This window comes from Helianthus annuus, chromosome 7 (assembly GCF_002127325.2).
Source record: "Helianthus annuus cultivar XRQ/B chromosome 7, HanXRQr2.0-SUNRISE, whole genome shotgun sequence".
Classification (NCBI taxonomy): Eukaryota; Viridiplantae; Streptophyta; class Magnoliopsida; order Asterales; family Asteraceae; genus Helianthus; species Helianthus annuus.
Genome location: NC_035439.2, coordinates 111,459,325 through 111,479,721, shown reverse-complemented (window position 1 = coordinate 111,479,721; position 20,397 = coordinate 111,459,325). Strand labels below are relative to the sequence as shown.

General features: G+C 39.7%; 1 long non-coding RNA gene across 10 annotated transcripts; it reads right to left on the bottom strand.

Moving 5' to 3' along the window:
• Positions 1–13,015: 13,015 nt before the first annotated feature.
• Positions 13,016–17,658, bottom strand: LOC110868316. 10 transcript variants are annotated; one of them, XR_004862371.1, is made up of 8 exons: positions 17,434–17,658; positions 17,249–17,340; positions 16,625–16,747; positions 15,547–15,846; positions 14,271–14,378; positions 14,103–14,119; positions 13,466–13,521; positions 13,028–13,358 (listed from the first exon to the last, which is right to left on the bottom strand). It is a non-coding gene; the product is annotated as an uncharacterized LOC110868316 (long non-coding RNA). The 10 variants fall into 10 exon arrangements; XR_004862368.1 differs by having other exon boundaries at positions 13,024–13,358; positions 14,103–14,378; XR_004862369.1 differs by having other exon boundaries at positions 13,025–13,521.
• Between the last annotated feature and the right edge of the window lie 2,739 nt (positions 17,659–20,397).

Sequence of the window (20,397 nt, the reverse complement as noted above, 5' to 3'; positions counted from 1 at the left end):
TCCTTCAGCCTACTATAGATACACCTACTTTTGAAATTAGACCTAATATTATTAACATGGTGCAGAATTCAGTACAGTTTGACGGACGTGAGCATGAGGATCCCGGGAGGCATATCGCTGCTTTTCTCGCTGTTTGTTCGACATTTAGGATTACAGGTGTTTCAGAGGATGCAATTCGGTTGAGGTTGTTTCCTTTCTCGTTGCGTGACAAAGCTAGAGCTTGGCTTATGTCACTTCCAGCCGGGTCCATCAGGACCTGGAATCAGTTGGCGGAGCAGTTTATGCAGAAATATTTTCCGCCTGAGAAAACAAACAAGCTACGGAACCGGATTGTTTCTTTTCGCCAGGACGAGGGAGAGTCGTTGCACGCGGCCTGGGAGAGATTTAAAGATCTGTTGATTGATGTTCCACATCATGGCTTCTCCAAGAGACAGCTGGTTTTGACGTTCTATCAGGGGCTCAGTTACCACACACAGGAGCGATTAGACGTGAACGCAGGAGGCGATCTAGGAACTAAGAAGCCAACGGAAGCGTACGATATCATAGAAAAAGCTGCGTTGAAATCCAGCTCGCGTCGGGAAGGAGATAGAGGCCGGGCAGCATCATCATCATCATCATCTCGCGCAGGAGCACAAGCGGTGGATGTCTACACGGCCATTACTGCACAAATCTCGGCTCTTTCAGCGAAATTTGACAAGTCCCAGACCGCTGCACAGGCTAGCTCAGGGTGTGACCAGTGTGGAGTGTCACACGATCCTGGTGCATGCTTTCAGGGAGTTGTATATAAGGGTCAAGAAGAAGTAGCGATTTTGTGAGTAATCAAGTGAGGCCGCAGAACAATCCCTACAGCAACATCTATAATCCCGGCTGGAGAAATCACCCCAATTTTGGGTGGCGAGCAAATACAGGTAATCAAAACCCATTGGGGTTCACTCAACGTGCTCCAGCGCCGCAGCAGGGTCAGCAATTCCAGCAATACAACCAACCTTACCAGCAGCGTCCATATTCGTATCAGAATTAGGGCACTGGAGTAGCTCCCAGCAGCAGGCCCCTCAGTCTAGTTCCAAGCTGGAGGAAATGATGGCTCAGCTTCTTTCTAGCCCCGAAAAACGATACCAACAAAGCTAAGATTGTTTTCTAGCTAACGAGGGAGAAATGAGGAGTCAGAAAGCCTCGATTCAGAATATCGAGAATCAGGTTGGTCAGCTGGCAAGATGACGTCAGAGAGACCCCCAGGTGGTCTTCCAGGGAATACAGAGCCAAACCCGCGCGGGCATGTAAATGCTGTTATGACCAGGAGTGGCAAGACTACAGGACCTACCATATCGGATCCACCACCGATCACTGAAAAGGTCCCTACTGACACACCGGATGAGGTGCAAGATAGGCTGCGCCCAGCAAGTACAGCACAAGTCCAGGAGCCAGTCAAGGATTACACTCCTCCAGTACCATATCCGAGCCGGCTGAAGAAACAGAAGAACGAAGAACAATACGGTAAATTCCTTAAAATGTTTAAGCAACTGCATATAAACATACCGTTTGTTGAAGCTTTGGCCCAGATGCCGAAGTATGCAAAGTTTTTGAAGGACATCCTCTCGAATAAGCAGAAGCTTGAGGATATGTCCTATGTGGTGATGAACGAAAGCTGCTCTGCCATTCTTCAAAATCGTCTACCCACAAAAATGGGAGATCCTGGCAGTTTTGACGCTTCCTTGTTTGATTGGAAATATGTCTGTTAGCCATGCATTGGGAGCGAGTATAAACCTTATGCCCTATAAGGTTTTTACAAAGTTGGATCTAGGTGAGCCGTCTCCTACTCGTATGAGCATTTGACTTGCAGACCGTTCTATCAAGTATCCGCGTGGATTTGCGGAGAATATGCTTGTCAAGATTGACAAGTTCGTGTTTCCCGTGGATTTTGTTATCCTGGATATGGATGAGGACTCTAGGGTGCCTTTGATTCTCGGACGTCCGTTCTTGAATACTGCTCGGACCATTGTAGTTGTAGCTGCAGGGCAGATTACACTCCGAGTGAATGATGAGCATGTGACCTTTGATATTAAGCGGTCAATGCAGCACCCGCAGAGTCAGGATGATGCACTATACTATGTTGACATTGTCGACACGTATGTGAGCACGCATTTCCAGGGCACGATTGAGGAGATTGATTTGGACACACATCTGTTGTGTGGGGACCTAGATGGCATTACGCAGGAGGGCCACGATTTCGAGCAGCCAGTCTATCAGATTGGTGATGATGGTTCCCAGAGTTCAGATCAGTTTGCAGAAATCAATCGTGAGAATGAAGAAAGGTCGAAGTCGTCGGTTGAAGATCCACTGTCTTTGGAGCTTAAGGAGCTTCCGCCGCATTTGGAGTACGCATTTCTAGACGAGGAGCGCCGTTTGCCGGTTGTTATCTCATCATCCTTGACAGACGAGGAAAGGAGCAGACTGCTTAGTGTTTTGCGACTTCATAAGAAAGCATTAGCATGGAAGATTATGGGTATCAAAGGCATCAATCCTTCTTTTTGTACTCACAAGATTCTGACGGAAGACGAGTACAAGCCATGTGCACAGCCTCAGAGGCGGTTGAATCCAAACATGCAGGACGTGGTAAAGAAGGAGGTGATCAAGTTGTTGGATGCCGGATTGATTTATCCTATATCTGACTCTGTGTGGGTGAGTCCAGTGCAGGTAGTACCAAAGAAAGGTGGTATTACAGTAGTCCCGAATGATAGGAATGAGCTGATTCCTACCCGTACCGTCACTGGGTGGCGAGTTTGCATTGACTACCGCAAGCTCAATGATGTTACTCGCAAGGATCACTTACCGCTTCCATTCATTGATCAGATGTTGGAACGTCTGTCGGGGTAGTCATATTACTGTTTCTTGGACGGGTTTTCGGGGTACTTTCAAATTCCCATCGCTCCTGAGGATCAGGAGAAGACTACCTTTACTTGCCCTTTTGGCACATTCGCCTACAGGCGTAGGCCTTTTGGGTTATGCAATGCACCGGCGACCTTCCAGAGATGCATGGTTGCGATTTTTCATCATATGATCGAGGATTCCATGGAGGTTTTCATGGATGAGTTTTCGGTATTTGGGGATTCCTTCGATCATTGTTTGGAAAATTTGAAAAGGATGTTGAAGAGGTGCGAGGAGATGAATCTTGTCCTGAACTGGGAAAAGTGCCACTTCATGGTGAAGGAGGGCATAGTTCTGGGACACAAGATTTCGCGTGCTGGTATGGAGGTCGATCCAGCCAAAGTGGATATCATTTCACGACTTCCACCGCCCACCTCTGTGAGAGCGATACGAAGCTTTCTTGGTCATCAGGGATTCTATAGGCGATTCATCAAGGATTTTTCAAAGATCGCTAGGCCCATGACCCGTCTGTTAGAAAAAGACGCTCCGTTCATATTTGGAGATGATTGCTTGAGAGCCTTTGACCTTCTCAAGCAAAAGTTGATCGAGGCCCCTATTTTAGTTGCACCGGACTGGAGTCTGCCGTTTGAAATTATGTGCGACGCGAGTGATTACGCTATAGGGGCCGTGTTAGGACAGAAGAAAGAAAAGCACTTTCACCTGATCTATTATGCGAGCAAGACTCTTCATGACGCTCAGGAGCATTACACCACGACTGAAAAAGAGCTCTTGGCGGTTGTTTTCGCATTTTACAAATTTAGATCGTATTTAGTGCTTTCGAAAACTTTTGTGTATACTGATCACGCAACCATTAGATATCTTTTCAGCAAACAGGACGCTAAACCGCGTCTCATCAGATGGATCTTGTTGCTGCAAGAGTTCGATATCGAAATTCAGGATAAAAAGGGTGCGTTGAATGTAGCGGTTGACCATGCGTCTCGGTTAGAGCATGGAGACATCGTGGACGCGCGTTGGGATTCCATAAATGAATATTTCCCACACGAGTCTTTGATGGGTGTTGAGATATGCGATGAGTCGCCATGGTTCGCCGACTTTGCGAACTATCTTGCTTGCGGGATTCTGATTAAAGGGTTGACTCACCAGCAAAAGAGGAAATTCTTTTCGGATGTCAAGCACTACATTTGGGATGACCCTTACTTGTTTCGGGTTGGTGCTGATCAGGTGATTAGGAGGTGTGTTTCAGGGAAGGAGGCGACCGATATTCTGCGCCATTGTCACGAGGGACCTACCGGAGGCTACCATGGAGCCAATTTCACCGCCAAGATGGTGCTGGATTCCGGGTTTTATTGGCCGACTATATTTCGTGATGCGCAGAGTTGGGTTAGAGCGTACGATGCCTGCCAGAGGGCGACAAATATATCGGCACGTGATGAAATGCCTCAGAACTGGATTCAGGTTTGTGAAGTCTTTGATATTTTGGGGATAGACTTCATGGGACCATTTCCCCCCTCACGAGGTAATAAGTACATCCTGGTTGCAGTTGACTATGTATCAAAGTGGGCGGAGGCACAGGCCTTACCCACCAATGATGCCAGGGTGGTCGTGAGATTCTTAAAGAGCTTATTTGCCTGGTTTGGCGCTCTGAAACTTATTAGTGACAGAGGGACGCATTTTTGCAATACTCAGCTCGAGAGAGCTTTGTCCCCTTACGGTGTGCATCACCGTTTATCCACGCCCTATCATCCACAGACAAGCGGGCAGGTGGAAGTCACGAACCGGGGGCTGAAGAGAATCCTTGAGCGGTCAGTAGGTGCAAACCGCAAGGATTGGTCGGATAAGCTTGATGAAGCGTTGTGGGCTTTCCGTACGGCTTACAAGATGCCTATTGGGACTACTCCCTTTAGGCTTGTTTACGGAAAAGCATGCCATTTATCGGTGGAGTTAGAGCATAAAGCGATGTGGGCTCTAAAAACCGCAAATCTAGACTTAAAAATCGGAGGTGAAGCCCGGTTTCTCCAGATTCATGAATTACAAGAGCTGCGACAACACGCCTACGAAAGCTCCGTGTTGTACAAGGAGCGCACGAAGAGATTGCAAGATAAACGCTTGAAGGACCACAAAGAATTCCAAGCGGGCGATCTTGTTCTTCTTTACAACTCACCGTTGCGCTTATTTCCCGGGAAGCTCCATTCACATTGGACAGGACCATACATAGTTAAAGAGGTATTTCCGTATGGGACTGTTGCAATAGAGAACGCGGACGGCATTATTTTCAAGGTGAATGGGCATCGTTAGAAGTTGTACGTTGTCGGGCCGATAGAGTTGGCGGTGGAGGTCATCGAGCTCCAAACCCCGCACACATCATAAGTGTGGGGAGGAGAGAGTCTACGCTACTGACTCGCGGATCAAAAATGTAGCAAGAGCGTCAAAAGCGCTTTAGGGGTAAAATTGTCCTTTTTTGTGTTTTTCTAGTTTTAGCGTAATTTAGGAGTCTTTAGTAGTATCCGTTAATATGTACAGTTTTTGTACGTGCGGAGCGAAGGGTCTACGTGGGAATATTGTTAAAACATGTTGTGGATGGTAAAAATGGTGAAAACGGCTGCTGAAACTGCATTCTGCAGTTAACATACACATCTGCAGCTGTGGCACGCCCGTTCCTTGGGACGCACGACCGTGCGTTTGCAGCTAGGCCGGCACCTCGAGTCGCACCCCCGGTGCATTTCCGAGATCGACGTGCCCTAGTGACAAGTGTTCGTCGACGCACGACCGTGCGGTCAGTCGCACGACCGTGCGAATGGTCAAGGGCAGTTTGGTCATTTGGCTGTATAAATACCCTCATCTGCAGCCCCACTTCCATTTTTGCGAACCCTAACTGCTGCAGTCGTTTCAGAACGATATTCACCCAAAAATCGCACCATCTTCTCACACGGTTCCACAGATCTTTCGCACGGTATGTTATTCCTCCCCGATTTTCTGTTCCATTCGTATTCTAGGCTAGATTAGTTCGATTCTTCAAGGATTCTCTAGGGTTCTCTTCATAAACAAATCGAAACCCTAGCCCTTGCAAGAATCTTGTATCTCGTGAACACCCGGTTGAGATTCCGACCCCTGTTGGCCCACAACTTGTTGAAATTTTGCAAAAATCAGGCTGTTCAATGTTCAGGGGTCCGAAACCTGCAGAATCGGCGTCGCACGGTCCTTTCTCCGTTGGCACGGTCCGTGCGGTTGCGGGTTGTTCACGATTGATTTCTGTTGGCTCGGTGATGCACAGTGGTGCGACTGACCGCACGCCGTGCAGTTACGACATCTACCGGCCACTACTGCTCGATCTCGGTGACGCACGGCCGTGCGCCAGGCCGCACGCCCGTGCCATTTGCCCAGATCAGTTTGACAGAATCTTCATATTTGTGCGTTCTGCTGTTTTTGAGTGAAATTTTTCCTGTTCCATGTTTTCTAACTATATTCCTCATGCAGATGGATCATCCCTTCCTTCAGTTTAACCCTAATGATGAACGAGAAGCTCTTTGTATCCCAAAACGTGATGCCCTATGGAGAAGGCGAGGGCAGTTTGGTGTCCCTAGGAGGCTTGGTTGGGATGTGATGGCTGAACTAAATCAGCGTGACCGTCTAGAAAACATGTTAACGGTCCCACTTGCGTGTCTAGTGAATATCAACCGCCCAATTTACCTAGAGCTTACGATTGAGTTTTTCGCCACGTATTCCTACGAGAAGCCTAAAGCACATAAAGTCCCCAACTTCCGCCACAAAAAGAGGGTAAATTTCAGACTGGGCGGTCTTTGGCATAACTGGACGGTGGGAAGGTTGGGGCGAAGACTTGGAATCTACGCCGACGAGGATATGGATTCCGAGTTCTTCTCAGATGAGTTCACCTTCCCCAGCAAAGTTGATCAGAGCGACTTTTGGGCACAAATTGCGGTTGGAGACCCGTATGATCCTCGAATGTCAAAAGCCTCAAGGTTACGCGACCCGTTGCATCGAGTGATGCACCACATATTCAGCCACACCATCTGCGGCCGCATGGACAGTTTAGGCAATTGTCCAACGCCGGATCTTATTTTCCTATATGGGCACATATAAACTTCGCTGCACGTATGGCTGAATATTTCATGAATAGTTCCGGTCGCACCCCCAACAGTCAGATTCATGGGGGTCAGTATGTGACTCAAATCGCATATGGCACGGGGTTGATGACAGACGAGGTAGTTGAGGGTCTTACACCGGTGACTGAGGGCGTATTTGTTGATATTCGTTCGTTGAAGGCGATGGGGGTTATCGCAGAAACGGATCATGGGGATAGGTTGAGGGGGCTCAACAACGAGGTCTGGGACCCGTTGCCCCCACTTCCAGCAGAGGATGAGGATGAAGAAATGGGGGAGCAGCATGAGCCACACACACCACCACACCAGCCATAGACACCGCCACATTCACCGCAGCACCATGATTACCACCAGCATCAGGAGTGGCCAGAGTTTTACCAGCAGTTCCAACATATGCGAGTTACGCAGGAGCAGCATGGGACTTATATCGACCAGATTAGGGCCACTCAGGATCAACTTAGGCATAACCAGGAGAGTTTGTACCAGGGGGTGAGTGCTGGATTTTCATACTTATTCGGAGAGATGCATCATGCATATCCCGACTATTTTCAGCACCGCCCACAGTTCCCACCGTGGAACCCACCTGGTTATGGTGATGCGGGCCCGTCCTTCACAATAGATGATGATGGTGATGGTGAGTAGGATATGGTGGTGTTGTTCGTTGATGGGTTTTATTATTTCAGTACTTTATATTTCGGGTGTTCATTTTGCATAGTATTTCAAACACCCCCGGATTGTATTTTATTTTTCAAACACTTTACTTTATGTCTTGTCTTTGTTGGGATTTCTAGTATTTCTATTTATGTACATTATGGTTTATTTATGTTTATTCTGTTTCTGCTCTGTTTTGGTGTACATGTGACATACTTGCAGATCCGACATATCTTGGACCGGAGCATATGACAGACACAGCTTTGGAAGTCTCGTTTCATCAGATATCATCTTGAGGGGAGTACTATTATCCTTTTTCTCTATATTTCGGGTTTCGCATTGGGGACAATGCGAAGTTCAAGTGTGGGGAGAGGGTTAACTTTGTTAACTTTCTTTGTCCTCTAAAAAAAATCAGAAAATTCAGAAAAATTCATTCAAAAATATCAGTACCTTGTACATATTTTTAGTAATAAACTAGTTGGTTGTATTTTAAAAAGCTTCGGACTTGATAAAAACTCGACAAGCAAAATAAATTTTGAAAAAGAAAACCGAAAAACGTGACAAACAAAGAATGACTTGCATGATAGTTTTCACACTTTTACCCATTCCCTCCGTTACGTGAGCATATTTGAGCCTTGATATTGTTATATATTTGTTCATTTGGAGTAGGAGTGAGCCGGATGTCATGTGTAATTTAGAACTTGTCACTAGAATGCTTGTTAAGACCATGAACTTGCGAAATCGTGTAGAAGTGATAGAGGCACCTAGATTACCACTTTGTGTTAGCCTTGTTCTTTGTGTTATGTTTCCCGTAAACCTTACATTACCCTTTAGGATTAACCATGTCGAGCCTTCCCGTTTACCTTTGTTTACCCAACATAATCGCCCATTTAGCCAAATGTAGCCTTTTTATGTTTTAAACCTTTTGTGTTGAAACTCGGTCAAAATAATCGTTTAACTAGCGTTTGTTTTAGTTTATTGTATAATTAGCAACCTAAAAAAACAGAAAATAAAACACCCTAAAATAGGGTGAAGTTGACAAAAATCGAGCAATTTTGAATGCTTAAATGTTAAAATTTCGTTGATGAGCTCGATTGCGCAATAGTCGCCTTTTTAAGGCATTTGTATATATAGTTGTATTGTTTATCGCTAGTTAAAACGCTAAAACCGAGTTTTAACAATTTTCGCCACTTTAAATTTCCATTTCCATACCCTTCGCCCAAGCCTAACGTTACAACCCGTAAAGACCTCTTGATTTACACTTTTTCGCATGTTAGTTGGTGGAGACGAAATCTTATGACAAGCTTATGATATTACACATTTTATTGACGAGGCATTGAGTGTTTGCACATACACATTTTATGTATGTTTCATAAATAAAACCGAGTGTGTGTGAACATTGTGAGTTGTGTGAAGATTAGCATGTTAAGTCAATCGAAAGTGAGTCACGGCTTTTTGGTTATCACCATATATTTGTATATGCTTGTTTTGGTTTGATTCATTTGATGTTGTCTTTCGAAAAAACCGGCTAACCGTTCGTAGTTATTTCAATAAATAGTGTGTAAATTATCGTTCTTGTTTGATTCTATCCTTTATTGCATTTTAGTTTAGCTTGCTTGAGGACAAGCAAGGTTCAAGTGTGGGTAGATTTGATATTCGCTAATTTACACATACTTTAGTCCCCCATTTTATCCCCATTTTATGCGTTTTCTGCCGTAAAACCGTCATTCGAATACTTAATCAAGTATACTTTTGTTTACAGGCATAAAACAGCATACCAGACAAGATGATAGTGAAAACGAGGACTTTCCGGACAAAACGACGAAGCTGTGAACATTCTGTTAGAAAACTGACCTGGGAAAGCGGAACGGTCGTGCGGTCTGAGGAACGACCGTGCACCTCCGACATATCAAGTCCAGCCCGGCAATGAACGAGTGTGCGACTAGGCGTTCAAGCTTAGCCCGGTGACGCACGGGCGTGCGTCTGATTGCACCCCGTGCGGTTTCGATGTTCAGCCAATGTCCGTTAATGGACCACCCGTTCAAGAGCCTGTGCCGCCCTAACCCGGATATGAACGACCATGCGTCCCATGGCACGCCCGTGCGACCTCGAAGACCAGTCAACTCTGCTGATGTCACAAAGTACGGTGCAACGTAATTTAAAAGTGAACGGTCGTGCACTTTATTGGCACGACCGTGCGATCGCAAAATGTTATAAAAAACAGACAGTAGCATTCTGTTCGGAACTCTGGAATTTTGGAGAGCAATTCAGGCGATTTTCAGGCTCCGGAGGCGTTAGCTTTCACCCGGATTCAAGCCACATTGTCTCGTTTAGCTCGATTACTATCCGGATTCTCTTTCTTATGCTTGTTTATGGTTTGAATTCTTAAGTCTTTCCATAATTTTGTTATGTTTCAAGCATTAAGATTGATAATTTTGTTATGTTTGTAATGACATTTGGAAGTATTTTCTATGTTAATCTTTGATGATTAGTTTGCAACCTTGTTATTGATATTGATTTCTTGATTATAAGTAATTGTGTTGGATGATTGGTACTTGGTTAATTGAGATAGTTGAAAAATTAAGCTTAATTAATCATGTATTAGTAAACTTTAAACTTGGTTAACTAGTTTAGCTTGGTTAAAATGTGGGCACCATGCTACTAGAAATGGTTAGTGGTTTAATAAAATGTAATTATTGTTAATCAAGAAAGCTTGCCGTCACGTAAGGACCTTAACGGGTTAAATGGTGTCGTTATAAATTCTTGCCATGATTTGTTAGCTTAGTTAGTAGTTTAGGCCAAAATTGCTATCTTGGTGAATTTATGTGCAAGATTTGTAAAATGAACTCGGTTGTGATTTAATCTAGTTTATGCTTGTCTCGGTGGTTGCATTGTGTTTATCGGTGTCGCTTTCCTTGTTTAAGTGAGGTTAGAAAACTCCTAACGGAAGACTAACTTATTTTTAGGAGATTTTCATAGACAATTATCAATTGCACGTTAAAGAACAATTTTAGGTGGTTAAAGTGTGTTTATCGTTTTAGCTTTCCGAATGATTGTCATGTTAGGATTCCCGAAAGGGATACTAATTGTCTTAAAATGGAAAATTGACCGAATGCTTCTAGTGCCAAAACCGACTTAGTTGACATGCTTTGGTAGTGTATTAAGTAAGGATGTTTATCTATTTTAGTATTTGAAATCTACTATGTTTTATAAGTATTTGTTTATGCTTACTTTAGTTTATTAAAAATCCAACAACTTGTGTTTTTACCGGTAGTTTAGTGACAAAGGTCTACTATTATTTCTCCGTCCATTTCCTTGGATCGATACTTGGTTCTTACCGATACGTTACTACATATATGACGGGGTACACTTGCCTCTTTCGTGTGTGTTTTGATGTAAAAGTAATAATCACTTTTATAAATTTAAAACCAAATCGTGTGTAATTTCATTGTAAAAATATGTGTAGTCGTGCACACGTCAGTTACACGGGTTGATTAAATATAATTTTGTATACTAAGTAATAAAAGAGTTTATATCTTAAAAAACCCCGTGGATTGCACATATTGAATAAGGGTGTATTATACATGTTGAATAAAATGTAATTTAATCGATTAACATATATAGTCATCAAAACATGTCATTAAAGATGAATTTTGATGTGCTATTTTCTAATTATAACATTGTACTTTGTTTTGTTTATTTTTTATTAGGTTATATGTGAGTAAGTTACTTATATTATAAGGAATGATTGTGAGTGAAGAAGAGAGAAAATGTTACTTTTCAATTGTAAATATATAGGAAACACTGCTTATCCCTATAAATTTTTTAATATTTTTAGAAGTGGTTGTAAGTGAAGAAGAAAAAAAAGATAATGATAAAGATATAAAAATATTATTTAATTAGAAATAAGAGAGAAAAAGTAGTGATTTTTAGTTTATTTGTAGGAATAAGGATAAAGAATTCAATGTGAATGCTTTAACAATTATGAACTAACAAAGTTATATACAACAACAATTGCTAGAAATTAAAAAAAAGTTACATCATTAAAAACTTGACATGTGGATTAATAGATCTTAGTTATCGTTAGCTCTTTCTTTTAATAATAATAATAATAATAATAATGATAATAATAATAATAATAATAATTTATATTAAAAGATAAGGATAAGATTAGTGATATTTATGTATTAATTATTAAAAAAATTAAAATAAAATATAAGTAAAATTTTGTGGTAGAAGAAGGGAAGACATGTGACATTAATTAGAAACAAATGTAATATTATATACTTAGTAATATAAAAGTTATGTCTTTAAATACATGTGTATTGCACAAGCTGTATAAAGTATAATATAATCTCTTAATACGTTTATTATTTTCAATCACTCATAAAGAATAATTATCATCATTAATTTTTGTTTTTTTAATATTTTAACTAACATAATTTTGACCTTGATATAAGTTTATTTAAAAGATTAATAATTAATTTCACATTTAAAATTTGTTTTACATGGGTATTTTGGCTTATGATTTTTGATGAATTAATTTCGTTAATAATTACAGATCCCAAAAACAAATTCGTATAGTAACAATATTGTCACAATTATATATTTTTGGATTGATATTCCAGTTTAGATTTTAACTTGAAATAAAATGAATTTATTTATTTAATTTAAAGATAATTTTATGTGAAGTTAATAGATTATTTTTATATGTTTTTAAACATTTATAGGAATAAGATTCTTTGTTATATTCTTATCATTAATTAATATCTATATATAATGATTATTTTTAATTATAAGAAAATGAATATTTATAATTAGGTGGATTGGTTCGATTCAAGTATTATGGTGTTCGAGTTCAATTAAAAATATGAACACTCCTACTTGGCTTTCGTTCACATTTGGAAAAAAAAAAAGACTGTAAAAAGTTGAATGAGAAAAAAAGAATTATAGTGGGTTTATCATAAACAAATTCCAAGTTTAGCTTTTAAAACCCGATTCGTGTCTTTGAATTTCAAAATGATTTGATAATCCGAAACTGAATTATACATCTTCTATTTTTATAAAAAAGTTGATGTATATCTTTATTTATAAGGATACAGTTAAAATTAGATATTATTAATTATTAATCAAATATATATAAGAATTACTTACCTAGAAATAAAAAATCAAGGGTAATTTATTTAAGGATTATAACTAAATAAGAGAAAAGAAAGTGCGAGAAAAGAATTTCGAGGATACATAGAAATACGACACGTGTCCTCCATAGGTTTACTTTATTATCTAAAATACTAGCGGTAAGACCCGTGTACAAACACGGGTGGTTTCTTAGAAAACCATGCATAACACATTTTATTAAACAATGAATGATTTTACATTTTATAAGGTTTACATAAAAATGGATTATGTATGAATGGTATACATAAAAAGAGCTTTCATTAAAACCCCTGTAAAACATGGGTAGTTTAACCAACATAACATCATCGTCCGACTCATGTGTGTAAGTCCTTTAACAAACACTTCCGTTGCCCTCGTGTTTCAGCCATTATTGTGTAGTATGTCCCTCCTTGCAACTGTTTGGCTTTAGCTAGATCTTTGCCTAACTTTACCATGTTATATGGTTTGATCGAGCTCGGGTCTCAGTCTTTACCTCGACTGTTGTGGGCTTGGGCTAAGCTTTATGCTTCAACCTTGCCTGTCGTTCTGTGAAATCATATAAATCAGGGGAACATAAGACACCATATGCAGCGCAAAGTGCAAAGATATATGCCAACAATAACAAAGAAAATTAATTCAAAAATCCAAGTTACCTTTTGAGGTCGATAAATTCAAAACCAAATACAGTTCTGAAGTGTGGCAATGGCATCTAAAAAGAAACCGAGATTTGAGTCGTATGATGAAGTTGTCTTCTATACCCATTAAAACAGTGTTTTGAAACCACTGTTTAACCTAACAGTCGTTTCAAAACACTGTTTAAGCAAACAGTGGTTTCAAACACTGTTTAACCTAACAGTGGTTTCAAAACACTTTTTAACCTAACAATCGTTTCAAAAGTGGTTTCAAAACATTGTTTAACCTAACAATCGTTTCAAAACACTGTTTAAGCCAACAGTAGTTTCAAACACTGTTTAACCTAACAGTGGTTTCAAAACACTCTTTAACCTAACAGTCGTTTCAAAAGTGGTTTCAAAACACTGTTTTAACGCTATCCGTGATTTGAAACATTGTTTCACCTAAGATTAGCCGTTAACGTTAATTCAACAAAAACTGGTATGACAAGGAATTCAAATGCTCTAAAACTTTCTTCAAACGGTCACTCTGAATATTAAGAAGATTATTAGCATCAAATCCTATGGTTTTAGTACATCTTAAATTTATCCAGAGTGAAACTTGAATCTAATATCAAATCCTACAATAGCACACTGCAAAGTCGAAAGGATTATGTACCTTCTGTTAAATCCATACTGAATCACAAATCCGTGATGTGAGTCCAGCGCATATCCCCCAACATCAGAAAAGAAAACAACAAAAAATTTGAAAGTAAAAGTGAACGTAAAAATTTAGATCGTTATCTAACTTTTATTAGTGTGTTCAAATTTATGTTAAATGGCTTACCAGCTCTCTCTACTCTTATCCTTGGCTTCTTTCTCATATTTTTGAATTGTTTATTCATCAACCTCGCCCGATATACCTCGGTTTGTCGGAACCTCCCTCAACCACCATCTGCAACCGGGAACTGATAATTGATTGATTAAAAGGAAAACAACAAAAAAAAGCTTAAAAAGTTATCGTATTTAAGAGTAATTAGGTACTGTGAATGGATTATAACATTTCAAGCACTACACTTTCTTTGGCATTTAACTCATGTGTTATGTAATCTTCATCATTCATGATGTTTTGTGATTTTATTATAACCCATGTTTCTTCAACATCTTTCAGTCTACATTCGTATGTGGATCCGAAACAACTTGCCGATTTATATCCAAACGTGGATCCGTTCTAGCTTCTATCTCGGAACTGTATACTAACACTACAGATTTCATTTCTAGTTTCGACAACTCAATAACAATTCAAATTCATGCGGAATCAGATTCAAGTTGTCGAGCCGATGGACTACAAGTTGATTTTGCGACGAATGGATTTTGCGAATACTATTTTCAGCGGTTGGACGAAGTCAAACAGATTCTGTGGATGACTAAGTGTACGAACGAACACTTTTGCAGCAACGAATGAATCTGATTTCAATCAATTTCCGTGAATTCTGCGCAAATAAACTTTGAAACAAACAATTATGTGAATGAATGATACTTCTTTCAGTGAATTCTGCTAAGCTGATGAACTTCAAAACAGTGAATGAGATTTAAACTCTGCGCGAATGCACAAAAATCAGTGAATGAACCGAACCAAATTCTGCAGTTTACGAAATGATCTAATTCTGCAGACAAAACTCTTTGTTTCAGCGAATGGAACAAAATTCCGCGGACTGAACAATAATGTTTCGATTTCTTCAAATTCCTTCGATTCTGCAGGTGATTAAACGGACTAATTCTGCGGACTGTTTCTTCAACTGATAACAGTGAAGGACAACGATTCTGCGTATGGAATGAACAACAACAACAGATCTGCAATCAACGATTTCTACGGCGGCTGATTTCAGTGAAGGACAACGATTCTACGTATGGACTGAACAACAACAGATCTGCTTTTGATCAGCGAATAACGTCTGTGATTTACACTGATTCTAAAATGAACACGAACCTCGAACATATTTTACGACTGATTATAATGACTGAACAAAGATTGATTTGCAACTGCAACAAATAATAACAACAACGACTAATTTCTGCCGTTGAACGGAACTGCAAATGAGTCAAATTCTACAAGTAAACACCTTTCCGTGAACGGACTGATTTCGCAGCGAGTAAAAACTGATTTTGCAGATATGCTTTTGCTGATGAACTAATTTTTCAGATGAATTCTTTGAAGTTTCCAACCGATACACCGTTTCATTTTGATTACACCCTTCCGAAAGATTCTCTTTCGACACAGCTTCCACCTTTGTTTCAGCTTCTTGGTCATTGATGTTAGTATTGGTCTCTGCAAGATGAAGATCTTCTTCATCCGATGTTGAATTTAGGGGTTTACTATATCTTTCTCTTACTCTTCGCAGCTGACCTCTTAGTAAGTCAACCTAAATACGCGATATAACATGATTAGTATATGAACAAACTGGGATAAAAGAATGTGAACTCAGTTTAACTGAATGGCATTTTACGCCCAAAGAATGTGAACTCAGTTTAACTGCTGGCCAAAACCTCAGGGACGAAAATGGCATTTTACGCTAAAAGAATGTCAACCTAAACACGCGATATAACATGATTAGTATATGAACAAACTGGGAAAAAAGAATGTGAACTCAGTTTAACTGAATGGCATTTTACGCCCAAAGAATGTGAACTCAGTTTAACTGCTGGCCAAAACCTCAGGGACGAAAATGGCATTTTACGCTAAAAGAATATCAACCTAAACACGCGATATAACATGATTAATATATGAACAAACTGGGATAAACGAATGTGAACTCAGTTTAACTGAATGGCATTTTACGCTAAATACAATTAATAACATGAAGCTTTTATCGCTATGTTCATAAAACGGATTGATCACAGTTACAATCAGTCTCACGAAACTTAATATTCATATTACAGTTAAATCAATAACCATCTTCACCTAAAACCGAATTAACCGCGATTTAATAGCAATTCAGTAACAATTAGCAAGCGAAATCAACCGATCAAATCGATCACTTCCAAATTATCATCGAAACTTAACTGATATCAAAAACTAATTATAAGAAACCCTAGATAAAACAGTAAACTAAGTGTTAGAACATTACAAACAGCTATTAAACATTTATGTATGTGAATACAAAATCTTTTTCCCTTAATTTTTTAAGGGAAAAAACTTACCAGATGTATTCAGCGATGATCTTATCGGTGTAAGGAGTTACATCCAAGTTTAGTGGCTCTTTGGTCCTCTGCTTTGACTCGTTCGGCTCTTTCGTTTCTTTTGGCTGAGCTAGCTGTCATCGCCTGTTTTAAAAGAATGTGAACTCAGCTAGAGACTTACCTCTTAACTTAAGCAAAAAAATCATCGACCATTCACAAAGTTAACCATAACATCATCATGCAAACTCCCAAATACCTACAACCAAAACTACAAACCCTATATCACACCTTTAGAAATGTAAACAACCAAATGCAAAACCTTAGTCAATTCTCCTACGATCACTATAATTCAAACCTAATCCATTGCAAATTACGAACTCAACTTCTGAATATAACTCTCATAATCAACAAAACCACTTTTAAATTTATAACAATTAGTTGATAATCAACACTTCTCATTTGTAATTGCAAAACCATATATTAAGACCTAACTTCCGAACCTTATACCTGCAATTAGTGATCTACTTTCCATATTAAACAAAATTTCAAACACTATTCACAATCAATACATCCTTGAGACAATAAACCCCCAAAAACAATCCAAGTAAGAGAAATTAAAGAGCTAATAACAAAAAACACATTTACCTGGCCATTGCTTGCTGCGGTTACTCTTCCCTCTCTCTCATTTGCGTTTTTTTCTCTATTTCACCGTCTGTAGATCTCGTTTCTCTCTCTTTCTGTGTAAGGAAGGGTTATATAAATTAGTATTTGACAATTTGAAGCTTCAGTAGAAGTAATACACTGTTAAAAATAGTTTATGCGATGCCTACCTCCCTAGTTCAGGACTGTATCCAATCCTTGTTAAATTCTTAGGTGAATCCAACGGTGGTTTTGTCTGGATACGGTGGTTTGGTCTGGATACGGTAATAAACTAATAATCAACACATATGAACTGAATAATTAAGAACACGATACGGTGGTTTGGTCTGGATTTGAGAGAGAGAAAGTGAGTTAGAGAGAGAGTTGAGAGAGAAATGGATTGAATTTTGAAAGTGAAGCACAAATTTTGAATTTTTGATTAGTGAACTCAGTTTATATATGTATATGTTTTAAATTTTGAATCTGGAGCCAAAATTTGAAATTTGGAGAGCAGAGGTTGGAATTTGAATGAGCGCAGAGCTTGAATGTGGGCCAGACCTTTGAAATTTAAAAGAGGGACAGTGGTTTGATGGCAGATGTTTGAACTTTAAATGTATTTTAAACTAAGCTTTATGATGTCACTATGCTCCCTCTATGGCTGCCACCTCATCGTTTATGACATAAGAAAAACATTGTTAGACAACCTCTTTGGTTGACACATCATCTTTTCTTATGTCATTGGGATTTCTCCTTTTATAGAAAGTATAGATAGATAAGATAGAAATACATATAACAGTATATAATGACCCTATTAGAATGTAACCGATTATATATTAATAGTAAGAAAGAATTAAAAATACAGGTTAATTTTTATATTATAATTCGATTTGAATAAATAGAATATGAGAATAAAAAGAGAAAAACGCTCGGATAGTCCTTGTGGTTTGCCCATTTTTCACCTTTAGTCCCTAACTTTTTAAAATTACATCTATAGTCCCCAACTTTTGCAATTTCGTTCCCGGATAGTCCCTGGCGCGGATGATGGTTAGTTTATCCAGTTAAGTGGATGTGAAATGACTAAAATGTCCTTACTATTAAATTAGTAAATAAAAAGTTAATATTAAAAAGAGTTGGACCCCACCTTTTTCCTGCCCCTGCCCCTGCCCCTACCCCCACCCCATCTCCCTTTTCTCTCTTTCTCGTTCTTTATCTGCAACACATCCACACCACATCAAATCACCACCACCACCACCACCATAACATACCCCCACAATCAGCCCCTCCAACCATTTTTGTGGGACCCACCGACAATCACCACCACCATATTCAAACTCTCAACAACCTCCACCAGCTCCAAGAACTAGGACCACCATCACCCAAGAATTGATGGCCGGACAACTTCGATGGGGAAAGGGATTAGGTTGTATGTTGTCGTAGATAGTTGTTAACCAGAGATATGTTGCCAGAGATATTTGATTTCAGATCGCGAGCTCATCTCCTTCGTGGCCACCACTCTGACGGCGATGTTACGACCACCAACTCCGATCTGTAACTCCGACATTGACCACCACCACCACTCTGACGGGACTATCCGGGCACTATTCTCCCTTAATATTATTTGTTTTCTCTTTAGTTAAATTAGGGGGAGGGCCCTCGTCTTGCTTATATGTTTAGGTATAAATACCCAAACTCTTTTAATGACTTTGTACCTGCTTTTGTGGAAGCAACACCATCATTGGTATGCAGATTAATCCCTCTTAAACCTGTTATATCTTGTTAGATCGATACTATTTTTATTATTTTGTTATTATATTATTTGTAAACTGATTTTCTCAGGATGAGACATGTCACACCCCCAAAAATAACCCCCGCGAGGCATGTGACGTACCAGGATCTAGCCACCAATCACATTGAACCATAAGTAAAAATAGAAGTTTCCATTAAAAGAGAATAGTATAATTCAAACATCAGTTTTGAAAATCAAACATGTTCAGCGGAACCATTAATTATCGTTTGATAAGCTTAACATAAAGCGTTTAGAAAACATTCCAACTTCAAGTGTCCATTCTGTTGCCATGACCCATGACCACTCCAGCTTCCTAGATAGCAAGTCCCATGTCAGTGTACCTAATGGCCTGCAAGCATGCAGAAAAAGTGTATCAGCATAAAGCTGGCGAGTTCACAGTTTATTAAACGTTTGTTACCAAGTGTTTGTTTAAGTCATGTTGATAATAACTCGATACCACAAGACGGTTGTTGTTTACCCTTCCCCAATGCTCTATCAAACATTGGTCATGTGGTTAAGGTCATTAGTTCACCCCCGTCCTATCCAAGTACATCGTGAGGGTGCCAAACCTAATAGCGCTATCAACTAATAACCCCGTTGCCCTACAAACAACTAGTTCGGTAGTAAGATGGGACTTAAGTGATAGGAAGTGAGTGTATTATCCAACATTAACTGATATCTGCCCCATATCCCCTACAAGGATATGGGTTTGTAAAGTATCCCCTACAGGGATGAAATGTTTGTTTGTTTATTCCCACTGGACGCATGCTTGTAAAGAGAGCAGTGAAATCACCTTGGATTTGCTCGGTTAGTTAAGTTATGTGTTCCAAGTTGGTCAACCAAATCCTAATGTGGTTACCAATGACAATCAGTTTCGTACTCAAGAAATACCCTCATTGTTCTCACGCAACACGTATAACATATCAGTTCAACACCGCATACAGTTTACTATCACATAGCATATCAGTTTACAATGTACAACCCAATAAAATAAACACAAAGCCTAGATAATACACGGTTTGTTTCAAATGTGCGGCCCACCGTACATTCGTGGCCCAACAAACAGTGTTCAGCCCAAATAGTAGTTCAAGCTTTGTTTCGAATGTGACAATCAGTCGAGACCATGAGGTCTCGACTTACAACCTCTGAGGTCTCAAGTCGCAACCGGTGATCTCGAGTGATGAGTTCAATTATCGAGACCTACAAGGTTTTGAGTCATGCAATACAAGTCGAGACCATGAGGTCTCGAGTCAAAACCGGAACCGCAACCAGACTGGTCTCGGGTTCTCTCATTTGGTGATGTTTAGTCTCGAGTCAGAACCATGAAAATGTAACTGATTTCCTTTTTAATTGCCCATTATTCTCGTAA